This window comes from Dermacentor andersoni, chromosome 6 (genome assembly GCF_023375885.2).
Source record: "Dermacentor andersoni chromosome 6, qqDerAnde1_hic_scaffold, whole genome shotgun sequence".
NCBI classification, from domain to species: domain Eukaryota; kingdom Metazoa; phylum Arthropoda; class Arachnida; order Ixodida; family Ixodidae; genus Dermacentor; species Dermacentor andersoni.
Window position 1 is genome coordinate 165092795 of NC_092819.1, and position 20574 is coordinate 165113368.

Sequence of the window (20574 nt, forward strand, 5' to 3'; positions counted from 1 at the left end):
CAAGCCTCCCTCTCTCGATATATAACTCTTGCTGAGGTTGCAAAATGCCTCGGTGAGAGTTATTTTTCTCGTTCACCGACCTGATTATCAGTCACAAATAATAATTACAATCTAGTATTGCAAAAACTTTTTGAAGAATGTCGCTGAAGTGTAACATAATGTCACTAAAATTCCCACTAACATTTAGCAAATTTAAGTGAATTTCATTTAATTTTAAATAATGCAGGCATCTTGGAACACTATATTATAAGCTAACGTGAGGTTATCTAGACATTTCAGGTTTGTGTAATGTCCATGCAGGCGACTGATAAACAGTGAATATAGCAAAACAGTGTACATAACCTTTATTTTTAATTTGTGTCCATTTATTTATTTATTTATTCATACTGCAATCCCAAATAGAATTTTGGCAGAGCAAATTATAAAACAAAACTAATTACAACATTTGCAAAAATGTAACAAATGCCAGACATGCAAAAAGTACTACTGCCGAGGCCAAGAAATATCGAAATTTTATTAAGTATACTAGTCATTTCATTAGTCAAGATGCACAGAGCTTATTTTAAAACTTATCTGTAGGGATGCTTCAACGGTGCATCAAAAAATTCACATCAAAAATTATTTGAATTACAGAAAAATGGAAATGCTTATTAATGAAATATTGAGGGAATCGTGGCCGAAATTTCACTTGCTATTTTAGTGGTGGCGCTGCCACCGGTAGGTCAGAATAATCTAGCGGGTCCAAAAAGTAAGGCTCTGAAACATCGTTCGACAACTATATATTTGCACCCTGTTGAGATCAATGCAACATTACATTGGACGCAAATGAGACGTTGTAAAATTATTGCCGCCAATACAACAATCATGACCAAACTCTCGAAATCTACCATTTTACGATAAAATCGTAAAACCTGCCAGATGTGAAATACAGACACAAGTCACAGCATATAAAAGAAAAAACACGATTTCAGCACACTTGTTTCGAAACATGAGTCAACATTTGGTTGAAGAACTTTATCATTACACTAGTAGGAATGTTCCAATCATTAACAACTCTAGGAAAGAAGGAGTACTTGAAGCAATTAATGGATGTGCAAAAGGGAGTAACGGTTAAATTATGCCTTTGTCTGGTGGCATATTTGGACAACAAGGGACACTTTTGATGTAACAGTGTTGCAGTGCCCATAAGTTCGCCAGTAAAGATTAATACCGGAACAGAGATTCGTTTGGGACTGGGCAGGTAATTAGCCTTGGCAAAAAGAGCTTTAATCGAAGAGCACCCCAACCATTATACGTAAAGCAGACATATTTCTTTCTTGTATTTTCTGTTTTGTCGTTATCAGTTTTACTCAAAGAGTCGCAGATTACAGAAGCATGCACTACTAATGGTAAGACAACAGTGTTATAGGCTAGCAACCCAAGATGAGGGGTTGATAATGTTAAAGCCCTTTGGAGACAGGACAGGTGTCCACTTGCCAGAATTGATATTGAATTTCCGAAAGTCTCGATTCAGCTTTTCTCAGTCAGAGCAACTTCTAATCTCCTAGCAACAACACAACTGTCAGCGTACAATTTCATTTTAGCTGAAATACCTGTTACTTTGTCAATGAATATGAGAAATAAAAACGGCCCAAGCACAGATCCCTGTAGAATGCCAGAGTCTACTGATATGATCTCAACCTGGTGATGTGGGTCTTAACCGCAAGAATCGGGAAACAACGCCGAAGCCGCACATCGTGATGATTAAAAAAAGTAGGAAAAATTGTATTCACTTCATTGGTTCATGGTGGTGACTCTCATCCGAGTTTCGAGCGGCTCTGATTAACACGGGGCCAGCACGGCCTTAACCCCTGGCAGTCTTGTGCTCATCGACGTCTTCTTTGAGAGCCTGTGGAAATATTAGTGCTCTCGTAGGCTTCTGCCGTTGAGCTCCTGTCTGTCCTTCGGTTTGCCGTCTCTTCCCCCACCTTTTTGTGTCAGCTGTGGGAAAAAGGGGCGACACCATTTCGGAGAAGAGAGAGATTATGTCAACATGGGGATGCCTGCTTGAACACTTCTCACACTGGACAGGTCAATCATACAGGGGCTACCTTAATTACCCCTTCTGGTCTTGTGGTTGCTGACGTCTTCCCGGGGAGCCTGTGGAAGCATTAGTGCATTCGCCAGGCTCTGTCGCTGATGGCCTCCTGCCCTTCAATTTGTCGTCTCTTCATCCATCCCTTTATGTCAGCTCGCGGAATAAAAGGGTGACGCTGTTTCAGAGAAGAGGGCAATTATGTTTACATGGGGACGCCCGCTTCAACACTTCTCATGCTTGACAGGTCGATGTCCAGGCTTACTGTAACCACCTTTTCTGGGACGAGGCAAATCATCTTGTTATGGGAACGTACGCCTGAACGTCTCTCACACACAAGAGGTCAACCATAACACTACTGAAAGTCGTTCTGAAGAGTGCCCTTTCTGAACAACATATTGCTGCCAGTTTATTAGGTTTGCTGACAACCAGGGTATCAAATGTGTTTTTGAGGACTTCATTTAGTTTATAAAGTATCTCTTTGTGGAAAGCTTTCTCATATGCTCTGTTGAAATCCATAAAAAATTGCATCAGTTTGGTTGCCATTATTAATTACAACTGTAAAATAATGAACAATTTCCGTTGTCTGAGTAGATGAATAAAAAACTTTAATAAACTCGTGTTGATATCGTACTAATGTATTTACGTGACGGATAGTGACAGTTGAAATTCTGTGCTTACTTTCAGATTGGAAGATTGCAAATAAAACAGGATTCAAAGGAACACAAATAAACTAGATTTCCTAGCACGAAAAGGCTCTTAGCCTACATTTTCACTAAATATTTCTGGTTCTCAACATTCGTGATAGAACTAATGTCTTGCCCGCATGTTGTTAGCACGCCGATGACAATTACCCGAGCTTTATGCAGGTCAAGTACTATGTTTCCGCCTTTGATCTACCTAAAAGCCGCCGTAAAGTATTAACTGGCCGGAAAGTGATCAGAAACAGAAGCAATCTGTTCAGATTCATGTTGACTAACTCAAACGCTCCAAAGTCTATGCCTTTATAGTCTACCTGAACATAAAATTTATTCCAATTGATGTTGGGAGATCATTGACTGCTATGCTAGCGAATGTACTCCAATCGAGTGCACTTAATGATGCCTCAGAACCGGCAGAGTCTTAACCCACTCAAATCGGTTTGTAGAGAATAAGAAAATTTTGTGAACACAATATGAAGACTGATCAACCACTGTGGTTCGAAACACAATTACAAAGTGAAGACTGCCAATGTGAAGGCAACCATTGCTTTTTCGAGCCTACTGATGCAAATGAAGTTTGTAACGTGTACATGGGAATTAGTAACAGCAAAACCTTAGATATCAACAGTATGCTGATGAAACCATTGAGATATGTGTTACCAATAATTTGTCCCTTGATTTCACACATCTACAATCTTGCATTTGAGTGCGGGGTTTTTTCCAACGCAATGAAAACTGCAAAAGTATCTGTCATTTTTAAAGGGGGCAACCAAAATGTACCAACAAATTACAGACCGATTTCAGTACAGTACTCCCTGTGCTTTCCAAAGGTCTGGAAAAAGTCATTTCTTCAAGAATAAGTAAGTTTTTTGACAAACATAAGGTAATATCTGAGTCACAATTTGGTTTCAAAACTGGTAAATCCACAGAAACAGCATTATTAACGATGACGGAAATAATTTTGAACAATATTAATAAGAACTTGTATACGGTGGGCCTTTTCCTTGATTTTAGTAAAGCTTTTCACTGCTTAAATCATACGATTCTTGTTAACAAACTTAATATGTACAGAATCCGTGGTAGACCACACACATTGCTTGAAGGATATCATCAAAACAGAAGCCAGTCGGTGTCTTTAGATAATGAAGTTTCATCTCTTTTGCCTATCAGTTGTGGTGTTCCACAAGGGAGCATATTGGGACCCCTTTTGTTCAATACGTACATAAATGATATCCTTCCATTGATTTTGTGATATATGCAGATGATAGCACAATACTTCTTTCAGGCCCTAACCTTAATGATTTAATGGTGAAATGTAATGATGAATAAATTAAGAATTAATCCTACAAAGTTCAAGGCTATAATATTTCGCGCAAGAAACAAACCGATAGTACCGCACTGCATGCTTCACTTTGAAGTTCACCAAATAGAAATAGTTGAAGTGCACAAGATACTTGGAGTATATGTTTCCTGTTATTTAAACTGGTATGCCCATACTGACTTTGTCTGCAAGAAACTCTCTTCCGTCTGTGGGGTTCTATTGCGATGTCGTGAAACTTTACCTTTAAAATGTAAATTACATGTTTATTACGCACTTCTTTTTCACGTTAACTACTGCAATTTAGTATGGGCCACAATGACCAAAACTAACATAAATAAGGTTCTCGTACTGCAAAAGAAAATTGTTCGAATAATCGCCAATATTGATAATACAACTACCTCCAAGTATGCTCTTGAAGCACATAACATTGTCCGGGTCAACCATTTATATCACCTTAAATTACAAAAAATGTATTTTTTGACGGCATCCATTGCCGATTTTTATTTGACTCGGGCATCTTTGGACATGCGTCATGCTAACATACACACAAGAACTATTAATACATGGAATATACCACGTTTTTGTACTAACTATAAGTTACAAATGTTGTCTTACAACCTGCCCCATGTTTTAAACACATATAGACACACAATAGGATATACCAAAGCTAAGCTGCGGAAATATATGGTTGAAATGTGATTTTGTCTTTTTTATGTTTTGCTTGATTATTCCTATTTAATTCTGAACATTTGTATGACCATTTGAGCGTTTCTATTTTCAATTTCATTGTTTAAAGTTTTTTGCAATAGATTATTAGACTCTGTATGTATAACTGGTGAATGTTTTCTCTTTATTGACTGTAACTATTGTATGTGTGTCTGATTTCTGTACCACTCGTGTACTACTGCTTGTAGGGATTTTCTGGACATAGTCAAGCTGCTCATGCAGCTTTTTGCCAGAAAACCCTCCAGTTGAACCTGGAAAATAAACTTACTTACTTACTTACTTACTTACTTATCATGATGATGGAGCCTATGTTTCATACAGCGATTATTGGCCACCAACGTAGCTTTTGAATAATGAGCTCCATTCTAAAAGGCCATTTTTCAGGCAATTTTTCTAGCTTCTAAGTCACTAAAATGTCGCCAACTGTTTATTCAAGTCGTCGAAAAATAGTCAACCGATTGCTAAATAGAAAAGTTTGTCATTAACAGACAAGAAAATTGGTAAATCTAGCGACAAAATAGCTTAAATGGAAACACTGATTACAGACCATTAGTATAAAGAACAAAGCGGATTTTGTGTTTTCATATGGTTAGGTTACACAACCCCAACAAGCACGAGATGATGCAAGCAGCGGAAGATCAAAGTTGTTTTGGACCACCCAAGGACCCCTCAGCAATGCAGGAGTGCAAGGTGCGTCGCACAGACGGTTCGTAACGAGTTGGTTACATGGGACCTTTGCTCCCGTGACTTCTCATTCTCGTGCTTGGTGGACCACTTTCCGGTTAGCCCTAGCGCAGCTGGCATGCGTAATCAATCGGTCTCGTGGTGAGTCTTTGCCCATAAGCACCGTGACTGTCACGCTTGAGTGAATAAACCCGCGTTTGTTAGTGATCTGACTCTAGAGCCTTCTCTATGCCATGTCGGAGAGTTGACTAACCTTGCCATAGCGCCTTTGTGCGTTGCAGAGTGGTTGCAGAGTGGAGGAATGTCCTGCCCTTTCCTGACCAATGCTCATAGGGTGAGCCTTGTGCAAACCCATCTCCATATAACTGCCGCCCAACTTGGTTTCGGCATGCCATCAGAGCAGGCCCCTTCATGGCCCTCGTTTCTGCTCGACTCTTTGCCACAGACTTAATGTCCTTCGACATGGATGACACTGACAGCATGAGGTACGTTCGCCTCTGCAACCCTTGCCTTTCGGCCACAGGGAGCAATCCCTTCTTTGGACAACCCATTGGTGATGTCGACCGATCGGATGTGTACCCTAGTTCTAGCCATGCCAGTTTCAGCTTTCCTCAACTGTTTGAGTCACGTGCGGAGCAGGTGCCTACTAGCCCCTTTGACGTGCTGTTCCCGCTCGCTGGCTCCTTTTCGTCCCAAGCACAACCAAGTACCCCATGTACCGTATCGGAACCACCCTGCTTAGGTGCTGGCACAAGCTCACTCAGCGGCCTCTCTTTGTCACAAGCACCTTTCTCGGACGAATTGGCCGCAGAGCAGACTCCCTGCTCTGCCTTAGGTGCGAGCTCGCTTGCTGGCCCCTCTTTGTCCCGAGCGCAGTTCCATGTCCAGCATGCCACAGTGGAGCCTCCCTGCCTTGCTGTTGGTTCAAAACCACTCGCTGGCTTCTCCTTGTCTCGAGTGCAGTTGGCAGACAAGATCGAGCGCGAGCCACCCCGCTGAGCCGACAATGTCGCAGCACCTTCAGACTACTGCTTGCCTCATGCGCAGTTGAGCGGCATTTTCAACGGGCGTGAACATGCCTGCTCCGCCGTCGATCCGTTCACCGGTCGTGTGAGGCCTTATGCACCTGTCGAAGCAGCAACCAGCTCTCCTCTATGCAGTTTACTGGCCCCTCAGGGTCAAGCGTTCATTTGGGAGAACAGGCGCAGATTGGCCCTTCTCAGATTGCCGCACTCACCAGTACTCACCTACGGGGCAGAAACCTGGAAGCTTACGAAAAGGGTTCTACTCAAATTGAGGACGACGCAACGAGCTATGGAAAGAAGGTGTAACGTTAAGGGATAAGAAAAGAGCAGATTGGGTGAGGGAACAAACGCGAGTTAATGACATTTTAGTTAAAATCAAGAAAAAGAAATGGGCATGAGCAGGACATGTAATGAGGAGGGAAGATAACCGATGGTCATTAAGGGTTACGGACTGGATTCCAAGTGAAGGGAAGCGTAGCAAGGGGCGGCAGAAAGATAGGTGGGCGGATGAGATTAAGAAGTTTGCAGGGATGACATGGCCACAACTAGTACATGACCGTGGTTGTTGGAGAAGTATGGGAGAGGCCTTTGCCCTGCAGTGGGCGTAACTAGGCTGCTGCTGCTGACAATGAGATTGCCGCACCTGGCCCGGAGCAAACGCCGCTGCACACCGCAGCCGTGCAGCTTCTCCATGTCCTGATAGAAGTGGCGTACTCGCAGCCTAGTGCTCTAAAGGGAGACCTCCAGTCGCCTCAGCCAAACATTCCAAGCGGCCTACGGGTACCTCTCCCGGAGTACGATGGTTACTCGGACTGCATGAGCGTTACGGAGTACCTCGAGGCACTGCACCGCTACCAACAGGCAATGCGGCTGGATGACAGTGCGATGCTAGGCACTGTATTCCCCGTCTCACTAACAGCCCACGCGGCACGGTGGTACCAACTTGTCGACCACCAAGCTCGTTCGATGGAGGGAGAAGTTTAGGACACTTTTCCGTAGCAAATTCTTCCCTTCTGACTATGAGCGCCGTAAGCTAGAACTAGAGCTCGAGTATGTCAGGGCTATGCAGGAGCTCTATCTTCTTGCTTCTCAGCATCTGACGCTGAGAAGGTGGAGCGCAGGCCATTCGTCAAGCCCATCCAACCTTTGCCACTTACCTTCGAGGCACCCATTATCATTACCTAAACGAGCTGGCCTCAGATGCAAAGCGGATTCAGGGCGACATACTGTCAGCGAGAGCCTACCGCCCGCCTCGAACCTCATTGTGGGTGGGCTAGCGGTGACACGTCACTCCGTAATTCCTCGAAATACGAGGTGGCCTCAGTCACGAGAGAATCCCGAGATGCATGTGACCTTTCTGACCGCGTCCACAACCCGTACTTGCATGCCCGGGTGCGCTGTTCTGCCCCGCATGGCCAACGAGAATGCGAACCTCGTGCCCTTGCGCACGAGGGGAAATCCAATCGCGGTGCCCTTTGGTTAGTGAACGGAAGCTACCTAGTGCTCCATGTTGCGCTGGCGCACATTTCCCTATCGGGCTTTACCATCGACAGGGGTTGTGTTCTGCTGTGCGATGAGGTGCGAGCTATCCTCAAATACCCAACGCCGGTGAACATTCAGGGCCTTAGGCACTTTTTGGGAATGGTGAACTATTACAGACAGTTCATTTCGAATTGCACCACTCTTCAAGAGCCCTCAACCATACTGTTGAAAAAGTCGGCACAATGGAGCTGGGGCCTTGAGCAGGAGGGTGCCTTTCATGCACTATCGCGAGCTCTAGTGGCCACAGCCGAACTGAAGCTGCCTGACCTCAAGAGGGAGTTCATTGTCCAAGCGGACGCGAGCGACCTGGGCCATGTGGCTGTGCTGCTTCAGGGGCATGACGGCGTTCTCCTACCAGTCACCTTTGCCAGCCGGTCACATAACTTTGCTGAGAGCAACTACAGTGTGGGAGTGTCTTGCTATAGTTTTTGCTCTCCGGAAGTTCGACTGCGACATCGACAGAGTGCCATTTGTGGTGGAGTCAGACCACATGGCACTCATCTGGCTTAAGCGCTTACGCGAGCTCTAAGGCCGCCTTGCGTGCTGGGCGTTGACACTGCAGCGGTAAAACTTTGTTGTGCACTACCGGAAAGGGAGTCCCAACGTGCCACCTCGTGCATCTCTGGCAGCTTCTGTCCAGAGGACCTGAAGCACTGCTGGCTGATCCTTGGTGCTGCCCCACCTCGCCCTTCCTGGGCTGCCGACTTTTCCTCCTGGCAGTGGGCCCTTCCAGTTGAGTGGAACTTTTGTGACCAAGGCTGGCCCCTCTGGCATCGCATGAAGAGAAGCGACACTTTTGCCTCGTCTAGCTGCTGTGGCACTTCCTTCCTGACCTGGTTAGGTTCCTGACCCTCTTGGGCTTTGCCCTGTTAGCTTAGCCAACTTTGGCTGAGTCAACCTTGCCGCTTGGCCTCGTTCAGCTTCCTTTGCAGGCTGGCCTCATTCTTTAGGAGGGCAGAATGTGGGGATCACCTCGAGGTGCCTTCCCATGCCTCGTTCCCCAGCTCGCACGTTGTACTTAGCTCGATCTCCAGGATCTGCCGCCGTAATGGCAACATGGCGGACACGGCTAGCACACCAAAGCTAATTTCCCGTGCAAACCGTGCTTCTCTCTCTCTCAGGCTTGAATCACCACACGAGCAAGTGTCACCGGGATGTACCCTGATTGGCCTCCCGAGTGGCGGCCCCCAAGCGCCCTTTTGGCCCGAGCTCTCTTCCGCTGAGTGCTTCATTGCCGCGGCAGATGCTCACAGGCTCACAAGTTGGTTAAACGAGACCTTTGCTCCTACGACTTCTCGTACTCGCGCTGGGTGGACCTCTTCCCGGTTAACCCTAGCGCAGTGGGCGCACATACTTAATTGGTCTTGCGGTGAGCCTTTGCCCGTAAGTGCCGTGACTGTCGCACTGTGCGGTATATTGGGTGAATAGACCCACGTTTGTTGGCGATCTGACTCTGAAGCCTTCCCTGCTACGTGTCGGAGAGTCAACGAACCCTGCCGCAACGCCTTTGTGCATTGTGGAGTGGAGGAGCATCGTGCCCTTTCCTGACCATCGCTCGTAGGGGTGAGCCTTGTGCAAACCCATCTCCACAGTGCATAAGCAGCCGTGAAGCTTGTTTTAGAAGTAATCTGCCCTGTGCTCAAAGAGCGGGTGTCCTGAAATGGCATAGCATCATATGCGCTGTCTTCCTGCGCATATTGTACTGGAGATTGCACAATATTGAGTTTAGGAGAAGCACGAGAGGGACAGATGAATTGTTCATTCCTCGCTGTCACTGCTTTCATGATAGCATCGTCTTACTGCAGGTGGCACTATCAGCTGCGGGGGCCGAGTGGACACAAAAATGTGGCTGGCTTCTCTTCGTACCTCTGATGTGGCTATATCGATGACACAGCAGGAAACCATATTTTTCATTGCTGCCTCTCAAATTCACAGAAATTTTTTTCTCATTCAAATTTGCTTTCTTTGATTGCCTAATAGTTTGTAAAATTTTGTGGCCTCTTCCAACTAAGAAGAATCTATTTGCAACTACTTATTTGCATAGAAAGATGAACTTCAATTTAATGAAGAAAACTGACAATTTTACTGATTTCATTATATAGTCACAGACAAAAGCACGAAAGGCTTCAGTCGACACTATAGATCTTTTATGAAGGTGTCCTGGCCCCTTCGTCATTGTCTTCGTTAGGAAGCAATCCAACATGCCTAACATGTTGCACCGAATTGCGCTGAGTGGCTGTCGGTTGTGTCAACGTCGTGGCATTACCCCTCTCCCTAGAAGCATCGTCTCGATGAGGAACATTAATGCACTGGAGATTGCCACAGTGACACTGTTAAGAAAGACGTAGATAGTGAGAGAGGTGTAGAGCTTTGCGGTCAGCGGGAGTAGTATAGTTTAAACCTAGAGACGTGAACGACATCGGACAGGTGTGGGCATCATGGAGGGCGTGTGGTGCCTTCTCCTTCAGGAATCACTTTTACGTTACGTTGCCGAGTTGTTGAACAATCCTATAAGGTCCAAAGTAGCGGCACAAAAGTTTCTCCGACCGACCATGCTGGCGGATCGGTGTCCACACCCATACTTTGTCACCGGGCTGTTAAGTGACGTCTCGGTGATAAAGATTATATCGGTTAGCGTCGTCGTGTTGTTGGTAGCGGATATGCATTCGTGCGAGCTGACGCGCCTCTTCGGCGCATCGAGCGAATTCGGCAGCATCAGTGACAACATTAGAACAGTGGGTGGGTAAAAGCATTGCGTCCAATGTTGTTACAGCTTGCCGGCCATGCACCAAGCGAAAAGGGGTGAAGCCGGTAGTTTCTTGAACGACAGTATCATATGCAAACGTAACATATGGGAGAACGTCATCCCAGTTTTCATGGTCGACGTTAACGTACATGAAAATCATACCAGCGATCGTTCTGTTTAGCCTTTTTGTGAGCCCATTCGTCTGGGGATGGTAAGCAGCAACTTTGCGGTGAACAGTACCACTGAGATGCATGATATCTTCTGTGAGCTGCACCGTAAATGCTGCGCCCCAGTCGGTTATAACCATTGTTGAAGCACCGTGGCAGAGTACGATACCATGTACAAAAAAAGGTCGCAATATCATTAGCAGTGCCTCGTGGGGGAGCTCAGGTTTCAATGTAACGTGTAAAGTAGTCTGTGGCAACAGCAATCCAATGGTTACCAGCCCTCGACGTGGGGTATGGTCCAAGAAAATCCATGCCAACCTGTTGAAAAGGGATCTGTGGAGGACCAACAGGATGGAGAAGTCCAGCGGAACGCACGGGTGGTGTCTTGAGTCTCTGGCAGTTGCGGCATGTCTTCATGTATTGCTTTACATCACGGCGAAGGTTAGGCCAGAAGTAATTTTGGCGTATGCGTGAAAATGTCCGTGTGAATCCCAAGTGGCCTGAAGATGGCTCGTCGCGAGATGTCCGCAGGATGTCGTCGTGTAGTGTGGACGGCAGTACAAGGAGGCAGGCGGTTGCTGTCGAGTGAAATCCCAATTTGTAGAGGACGCCATCGCGGAGAAAAAAACAATAACTCTGGTAGCTCTGGTAGGCAGCTCTGGTAGACGGCTCTCAAGGTAGTCGATGAGAGGCCGGAGTTCTGAATCATCACGCTGTTTCTTGCATATTACTGATACTGTGATAATGGAAATAAACACGTCCTCTTCATCAACGTTGAATGGCGACGGTTGAAGTGGAGCACGCGACAGGCAGTCGGCGTCGGTGTGTTTAAGCCTGGACTTGAACACTATCGTCATATTGTATTCTTGCAAGCAAAAACTCCAGCGTGCAAGACGGCCAGACAGATCCTTCAGATTGGCGAGCCAGCACAATGAATGGTGATCTGTCACAAATCAAAACGATCGGCCGTACAAATGTGGTTGGAACTTAGCAATTGCCCACACAACAGCTAAGCATTCCTTCTCCGCAGTGGAATAGTTCCTTTCAGCTGGAGACAAAGTGTGGCTTGCATATGCAATGACGCGCTCGGCTCCATCTTGCCACAATACGAGGGCGGCACCAAGGCCCCACGTTGCTGGCATCCATGTGCCACTCGGTGTAACCGTCTTCGTCAAAGTGTCCTAGAACTGGATGTGTGTGCAGACGTTTCTGGCGTTCACAGAAGACCTCTTGTCGGTCCTGCTCCCAGACAAATGGAACATTATCCTTTGTTAACCATTGCAAAGGTTTGGCTATCCTTGAAAAGTTAGCCATAAAGCATCTATAAAATGCACAATGCCATGGAAAACGGCAGAGTCCATGTTTGTTTGAAGGTGTTGGAAAAGAAGCAACAGCAATAGTTTTGTCGGGGTCTGGTCAAATGCCTTCGTAGCTGACAACATGGCCTAAAAATTTGAGTTTGTCATACCCGAGATGGCATTTTTCAGGCTTTAAAGACAGGCCAGCAGTATGAATTGCGTCAAGAACTGCTTTTAAGCACTGGAGGTGCTGCTCAAAAGTTTCTGAAAACATGATATCATCTAAATAGACAAGGCATGACTGCCACTTGAGACCTGATAGAACCGTATCCATCATGCGCTTAAAAGTAGCAGGCGCAGAGCACAATCTGAAAGGAAGGACCTTGAATTCGTAGAGTCTGTCAGGTGTAATAAATGCAGTTTTCTCACGGTTACGGTCATCAACCTCTATTTGCCAGTAGCCGCTGAAAAGGTCCATCGATGAGAAGTATCGGGCATGTTGAAGGCGGTCCAAAGAATCGTCGATGCAAAGAAGGGGATAAATGTCCTTCTTCGTAACATTGTTAAGCTTGCGATAGCCAACGCAAAAACACTTTCTACCGGCTTTCTTTTTCACCAGAACCGCAGGGGACGCCCATGGACTGGTGGAGGGCTGTATGATGCTGTCAGTAAGCATTTGTTGGACTTGATTTCGGATGGAATCTTGCTCTTTATGATAAACATGGTAGGCACAGTGGCACACAGGTCTTTCATTGGGATTTGTAATAGTTTTGTGTTTCGTAATAGGCGTTTGGTTGACCTTCGATGCTGAAGCGAAACAGTCCGCAAAAGACTGTAAAAGACTTCAAATGCTAGCTTGTTGTTCCCCTGATAATTTAGAATTCACATCAATTTTGCTGTTGGCTGGTACGTCACAGTTAGAATCTCCAACATTGTGTCCTACAGTTAAACTAGCAGGAGAGCCACAGACTGGCTCCAAATAGGCGATGGCAGTTCGTGGGGTGAAGTGCTGGAATTCACGACTAAAATTGGTCACTAAGATCTGTGCAGTCCGTGACGACAGCTGTAAGATGCCGTGGGCTACACAAACCTGTTGAGCCAACAAGACTGACAGATTGCCTTCAGTGATTACGAGATGGGGAGGATCATCATCTGTTTCTACGGCGATCAACGTAGTACTCCGTGGTGGTAAAGTAGCACAGTCACCTGAAACGCGTAACACCGTGGACTGTGGGCGATAGTCGTCCGAAGGAGTTGCGTGTTTGCTGTAAAAAGTGAGTAGCAACTCGCAAAGGTTTATGACTGCGCCGTACTCCCAAAGAAAGTCCATGGCGAGTAGGACCTGCCTAGAGCACTCTGCCAGTATAATAAATGAACCAACAAATGTGGCCTCACAAATTTGTACCCTCGCAGTGCATTTGCCGATCGATGTGAGAACATGACTGCCAGCTGTACAGAGCTTAGGTCCTGGCCACAGTGTCAACACCTTGCGAAATGCAGTAGCCAGTTGTCCGCTCATAACAGAATAATCGGCTCCAGTATCGACAAGAGCAGTTACCGGTTGGTTATCTACAGAAATGAGTATGTCAGCTGAAACAGGTTCACGGTTTTCGAAAGAAGGTGCTGAAGGTACGCAGTCACCATTGTCGTCAACGCTAGCGTCGACGACGTCGTCGTCGGGGTGTCGCAGCGGAGGATCTTTCGAAGTGCGCTGGACAGCGGCCCCACCCCCTGAGCTCGCTGTTCTTAGTTTCCCCGACTTGGGCTCGTGGGCCGGTTGCCCACGGAAGCGGAGAACGTAGTGTAGTGGCTCCGATCGTCGAGGCGATGCCGATCGTTGAGGAGGTGGTGATCGTGACTGGCGCCTCTGCGGAGACGGAGATTGGGTCGTTGGCAGGGACTGTTAAAACGGTGGGAACTGCACGTACGACGACGAATGTTGACTGGCCAGATATTGCTGGATTTGTCTCGGGCACTCTCCCTCACGCGGGCAACGAGCGCCGAGGTGATAGCCCTGGAGTCCTATTCTTCGGTAGTAGCAGGCACGGTACAAGTGGCCTGCTTCACCACACTGGAAGCAGAGTGGCTGATAGTCAGGTTTGCGCCACATGTCTGACTTTCGCGTGTTGATTCGGGGGCTCTTGGACTCGTACATATTTGTATATGAAGCTTGGCCCTGGAAGTGGCACAGCGGTTCTTCAGAAGAAGGCGGGTTACGGTGGTTCATGGGCTGCGCAGGTAGCCTCACTGCTTGCGCATAAGTCAGTACGGGGGCGGCTTCAGGTCTGGTTTGCACGAATGGCTGTGCCGCCTGGCCGACTTCTTCGTGGACGATATCTATGAGGGATGTTACGGTCAGCTGAAATCGCACTCCCTGTAGTCGATCCCTGTAGTTGCCCATCGTCTACTAGCATGTATACTAAGTTTTGTTTACCATTGTACAAATAAGTTAGCCATTGTATAATAATGACCATAGTGTTTATTGATGATTTTGCCCCCTCCCCCTTATGTAATACCCTGAAAGGGGTCCTTAAGGGACAATAAATGATGATGAAATGATGACGATCGAGCTCCTCACGCACGACACTACGCACAAGCTCTCAAAGCACATCGGTGTCACAGGGCAATGAGAGAGAAGATCCTGATCCCAAGCTGATTTGGCGATCGTAGACCGAGGAGCGTTGCTGAAGGGCTCGCTCCATTGTTGTCACCTAACTGACGAACTCGGCTACTATAGCTGGAGGCCTTTGCATCAGTCCAGCAAACAGCTGCTCTTTCACTGCACGTATCAGCAGGCGGACCTTCTTCACTTCTATCATGCCAGGGTCAGCATGCTTGAAAAGCCACGACATGTCCTCTACGAACATGGCTACGCTTTCGTTCAGCTTTTGAACCCTACTCTGAAAGGCTTGCTCAGATCGCTCTTTTCTTGCGGGACTGCTGTACATATCGCGTATCTGCCATAGTAATTCTTCCCAGGTGGAGATGGATGGCTTGTGGTTAGCGAACCATGTTCGGGCAGAGTCCTCTAGGGCGAAGTCCACGTTCCTTAACTTTTTCTGTTCATCCCAATATTTGACGTCGACCCCACGATCTAAGTCATCAAGCCAGTCTTCCACGTCCACAAAACGCTCACCGTGGAACAGCCACGGCCAGCGTGGTGTGTGGAGAACCAGCGACACAAGAGGCTGTCCCATACCATATGTCTCCTCTGTCTGGCTTGCAGTTGTGGTCGACATCCTCGGCAGATCTTGCAGGCCGTATTCCGGAGGCGGTCTTTGAAGCCGTCGGCTTTTGCGTAGGTTGTTTGCTTTCAGTTCCTTGGGGTCAGAGTACATAGACGCGTACCCAGCAACACCACCAGTTTGTCACAGACAAAACCACAAAAAACTTCGGTCTACGCTATAGATCTCTTATGAAGCTGTCCTGACACTTTCGTTGTCATCTTCTTTAGGGAGCAACCCAACATGTCTAGCATGTTGCACCGAATTGCACCGAGTAGCTGTCAGTTGTGTAATATCAAGGTTTAACTGTATATATAAAATATATATATATATCTATATATATATATGCTGTATATATATGAAGAAACAACTTGCCGAAAAACAACAACGCGAAATGCGAAGGTTGTGGGTTCGGTTCCCACCTGCGGCAAGTTGTTTTTTCATCCACTTTGATTTCCATTAATTTATCGTTTCTTCATTTCATTTATTAAGCACATGCAATTTTCCCCTATGTTGTCCTTGGTGTCAGTGTTTGTTGGCTTCTTATGATATGACTAATAAAAATCGGGCCCCTCGGTCAACCCGCTCTCTTCTCGTTTATTACATAACGAGGGTCTTGAATCCGGCAACATTGATGCCTTCAGGTAGCATGTGTGGGTTTATTGACCAGTTGCCTTCACCGAATAAGATCACGTTCTCCTGACGCCTGAGGCAAAAAAGGACGTTCCACGTCCGCCGCCAAGGTCTATGAGTGGTCGTGCTGGCTAACACTCCCAGGGTTCTACAAGGACACATAAATACCCAAGAAAGTGGATGGGGAAACCACCGTGGTAGCTCAATTGGTAGAGCATCGCACGCGAAATGCGAAGGTTGTGGGTTCAGTTCCCACCTGCGGCAAATTGTTTTTTCATCCACTTTGATTTCCATAAATTTATCGTTTCTTCATTTCGTTTATTAAGCACATGTAATTTCCCCTATGTTGTCCTTGGTGTCAGTGTTTGTTGGCTTCTTATGATATGACTAATAAAAATCGGGCCCCTCGGTCAACCCCCTCTCTTCTCGTTTGTTGCTGAGTGTGGCGTCACAGAAGCCCCGCCCTAGATGGGTGCGTTGTGAAAAAGTCTCCCGACTCTTGCCAACACTGCAAATGTGGTTTTGGTTTCGTATTTAATTTTAACAAGCAGCCAATTTTTGGATCCATTTTCTTGGAAAAAAGGTTTGTGTTAGATTGAGGTAAATACAGTACATGAATGGCTGTGGGGACACAATGTGCATAGCTGGCTTCTACTGCCTTGCTATCTTGCTGTGCTTGATCTCCTTCAGGTACCTGTTAAATAGCCAGACTTGGTGTTGGGCCCTGGCAGCAGCCGTCATGATCGCAGCACTCTTGCGCGAGCTCGTAATTTCTTAGAGCCTTGCAAAATTTGTAGCTTCGTCTGAAGCGATACAACCCTGCACTTTGTTCTATCAACAGGCTGTCCACTGCTGCTGCTTCCATGGCACATTTCAGCCCTTGCTGAGAATGGGCAAAGGGTGGGCGCCCCTTCGCTTCTTGCATTTTTTTTTTCTTTCCTCAATATGAACTCGTGTAGGCAAAAGTATCACCCCTTCTCAGTATCGTTTGTTTAAGGGAAACTTAGGAATGCAAATTTCACGATTATTCTGCATGGAAAACACAGTCTAGAAAGCAAAATGTTGATCGCTATATCCAATATGCGGTGAATAATGTATCGTTATACAGTTAGACCTCGCTATAATGTAATAGGTAAAATCTGCAATTTGCTTCATTAGATCAAAATTTCGTTGTATTGAAATGCTCCCTTTTATGCAAATAAGTACAGTCACCGATCGATTTTTTCTTACGTGGAAAGGGGCCACAGAATTTCCCGAATTATCAGGCAATTGCAAAAAGCAAATTCGAATGAGAAAACAATTCATTTTGATGAATTTGGGAGTCAGCGACAAATGATACGGTTTCATGCCACGCCGACAATAGCTTCACATAGGCAGTACAAATTAAGACAGCCACGTTTTCATGTGTACTCCGCCTCGCAGCTGGTAGCGTCACCTGAACTGGGATGACACTATGATGAAAAGCACCAGCAACAGGGAGCGAATGCTTTATCTGCCTCTCGCTCCAACGGGTCACTGAAGCTTGAGATTATGCAATCTCCAATACTAAACGCACGGGAAGATAGCTTACATAATGCCACGCCATCTCAGCACGCCCAATTTTTGCCCACGCAGCAGATACCTCTATATTTTATATCATCTCCTACCTACACTTCCTCTCGCATTGATCACAGCCATAAGGTTGGAATCATTCAATGCCGCACCAGAACCTGTAATGAATCATTTATTCCTAGGAACTCTCGGGAACGGAAACACCTTCCCGGCGCAGATGTCGCAATAAAGGACAACTCAAAATTTTGTTCGGCCTTATCAGATATCATCACTCCCGGATACAATTAACTAATAAATTTTGCTGTAATAACTAGCCATTTCTTGCTGCTTTGTTATTTACTTGGGTATGTTTTTTACCCACTCCCCTCTGTAATACTTCGGTCTTCAGGGTACAATAAAAAAAAAGAAGGGTGCACAACTGCATATGCACTCAGCCGCACTTACAGCTATGCGCCACCACAGCCGAGACGCGCGCCAGAAATCGCAACGCATGCCACCTCACGCCCCAACTCCTCGCGCGCACTTGATCGCATTGTCACTAGGATTTTATCGCACTTGGACTTTATACGGAACTTGATGCAGCTTCACTTCGGCAGTCACTCATGTCGCGCTGCACCCTATTTGAAAGGTGCATTTGCAAGCAGCCGCTTGTAATTCAATCATTTGACCATCTGAGTCCACAAAAGTTTCTATTTGTTGTCTCGTCATTCCTTTGATGTGGACGCGAAATTTCATTATATTGAAATCGCAAACAAACACACTTTGTTATATTGAGGTTCTAATTACATGGTGTTTTATGGACAAGAGGTTATGAAAAGTTAAATACTTCATTATATCGAGGTATAACTATGTTTATGGTTTATTTTCTCATAGCCCTAACGTATGAGTTGACACTCTGAAGTCAGCTAGTTACAACTGATATACCGTTATATATGATAGGCTGGGGTGCGTTTGGCAGGCATTCTCAGATCATGAACAGCAGGTTGCCATTATCCCTCAAGAGAAAAGTTTACAACAGCTGTGTCTTACCAGTACTCATGTACGGGGCAGAAACTTGGAGGCTTACGAAAAGGGTTCTACTTAAATTGAGGACGATGCAACGAGCTATGAAAAGAAGAATGATAGGTGTAACATAAGGGATAAGAAAAGAGCAGATTGGGTGAGGGAACAAACGCGAGTTAATGATATCTTAGTTGAAATCAAGAAAAAGAAATGGGCATGGGCAGGACACGTAATGAGGATGGAAGATAACCGATGGTCATTAAGAGTTACAGAATGGATTCCAAGGGAAGGGAAGTGTAGCAGAGGGCGGCAGAAAGTTAGGTGGACGGATGAGATTAAGAAGTTTGCAGGGACAACATGGCCACAATTAGTACATGACCGGGATAGTTGGAGAAGTATAGGAGAGGCCTTTGCCCTGCAGTGGGCGTAACCAGGCTGATGATGATGATGGTATCACTGTAAGTGGAGTGCACTGTAGTACGCTTGGAAAGTGTGAATTGGTCAATTTCTACAGCACATTTTGTTATAACATTTTGCGACATGATGAAAGAAGGTCTGAGGAACATGGAAAAAAAGAATTAAATAAAGGAATCAAAAATTGCCACATCCGCCCTTCGCGGAAAGACATGGCTCTCTGCCGCACTTGGTGTTCTGCGGCGCCATTTTGTTGCTTCATTCACATCTTCTGCGCTTGGAAGAAAATCGCTCCGAAATCTGCTACAGCCACCACATTTAGAGAATGTCTGGTTTATTTTGCTTCTACATCCGATGCAGTAAAAGCGTAAATCGAGTATAAAAAATTTATATGTGCAGGAACCACAGAGTGAATTTTTTTAGTTTCTTGCACTCAGAAGACCTCTTGGACTTTTTGACTTCGCCCTTAAACACTGAGCACAGCCTCGAAGTGTTCTGCTGTGAAGTGTTCAGTGGTGTTCACTGAATAAAACTAGCACATTCTAACGCCTGTACGCTTCTTTTGGGCCTGGTACTCTGGTTGCCATGGCTACAACAACAGAGTAGAGTCTGGCGAGCGGGAAGCTTTCTTATGTTTTACTATCAGCTCCTGCTTTAAAAGTGTGGACAAATAAGCCCATCTGGGTCGGGAAACCCAAACAACTGGCAAATAGTCTGCAGTGTGCTGCGATCTATGAAATAACTTGTCAAAATATATGCTCCAAGGACGGCCACCTGCACTTTGGCCTGGCCGGCTCAATGCCGGTCATAGAAGCAAATGGGCTAAAGTGGTGCCAACTCCCCCTCAATGTCTGCACCAACCAAAGTGGCAAAAGAGCCCGTAAAGTGCCAGAAAGCAACTTTCGGGGAAAATCATTTAGCTATTGCAGTGCAGTCTACTTCTGTTATATTACCAAGGGATGAATATTCAGTGCATGCACTACTGACTTTTGTCTATCCGTGGCAACAGCATAACAATGGTTGAGATGTGGACTGCCTAGGTCAGGTGTTCTCTAATAGGGTTCTGCAGAAGCATCCCTGGGGACCCCAAAGCCCCTGCATGCACGTGCATGCTCACCCAAGCAAAGAGCTCAGCATTAAGTAGTTTTTTAAGAAGCTACCAATTAACCTAGCTTTATTCATCCACTGGCAGCGGCACGTCCTCTACTTTGCTGCATGCTGTTATTGAGACAGATGGTGCATTAGGAGCTGCAGAACTGTAAAATGATGTTTTGTTAGTAGCAGACTGTTTAGCGGCTTTAATGTGTTACGTATCGTCAAGACCCACACTGCATGTGATTGTCAATCTGCCTGCAGGTTGTTTTCTTTCATGTTGCCATATTCCACCCAAGTCGTTTTTTCGATTTTAATGTACGAAACTTTTCATTCCAGCTGGCGATCACTTCAGTGGCAGTAAAAGGAAGCTA

The 20574-nt window shown here is 46.0% G+C and overlaps 1 protein-coding gene across 4 annotated transcripts in view; it reads right to left on the reverse strand.

Moving 5' to 3' along the window:
* The window catches only part of Scm (Polycomb protein Scm), a 298625-nt gene that overhangs the window by 162640 nt on the left and 115411 nt on the right, over window positions 1-20574 (reverse strand). The gene's annotated exons all lie outside the window — the stretch shown is intronic.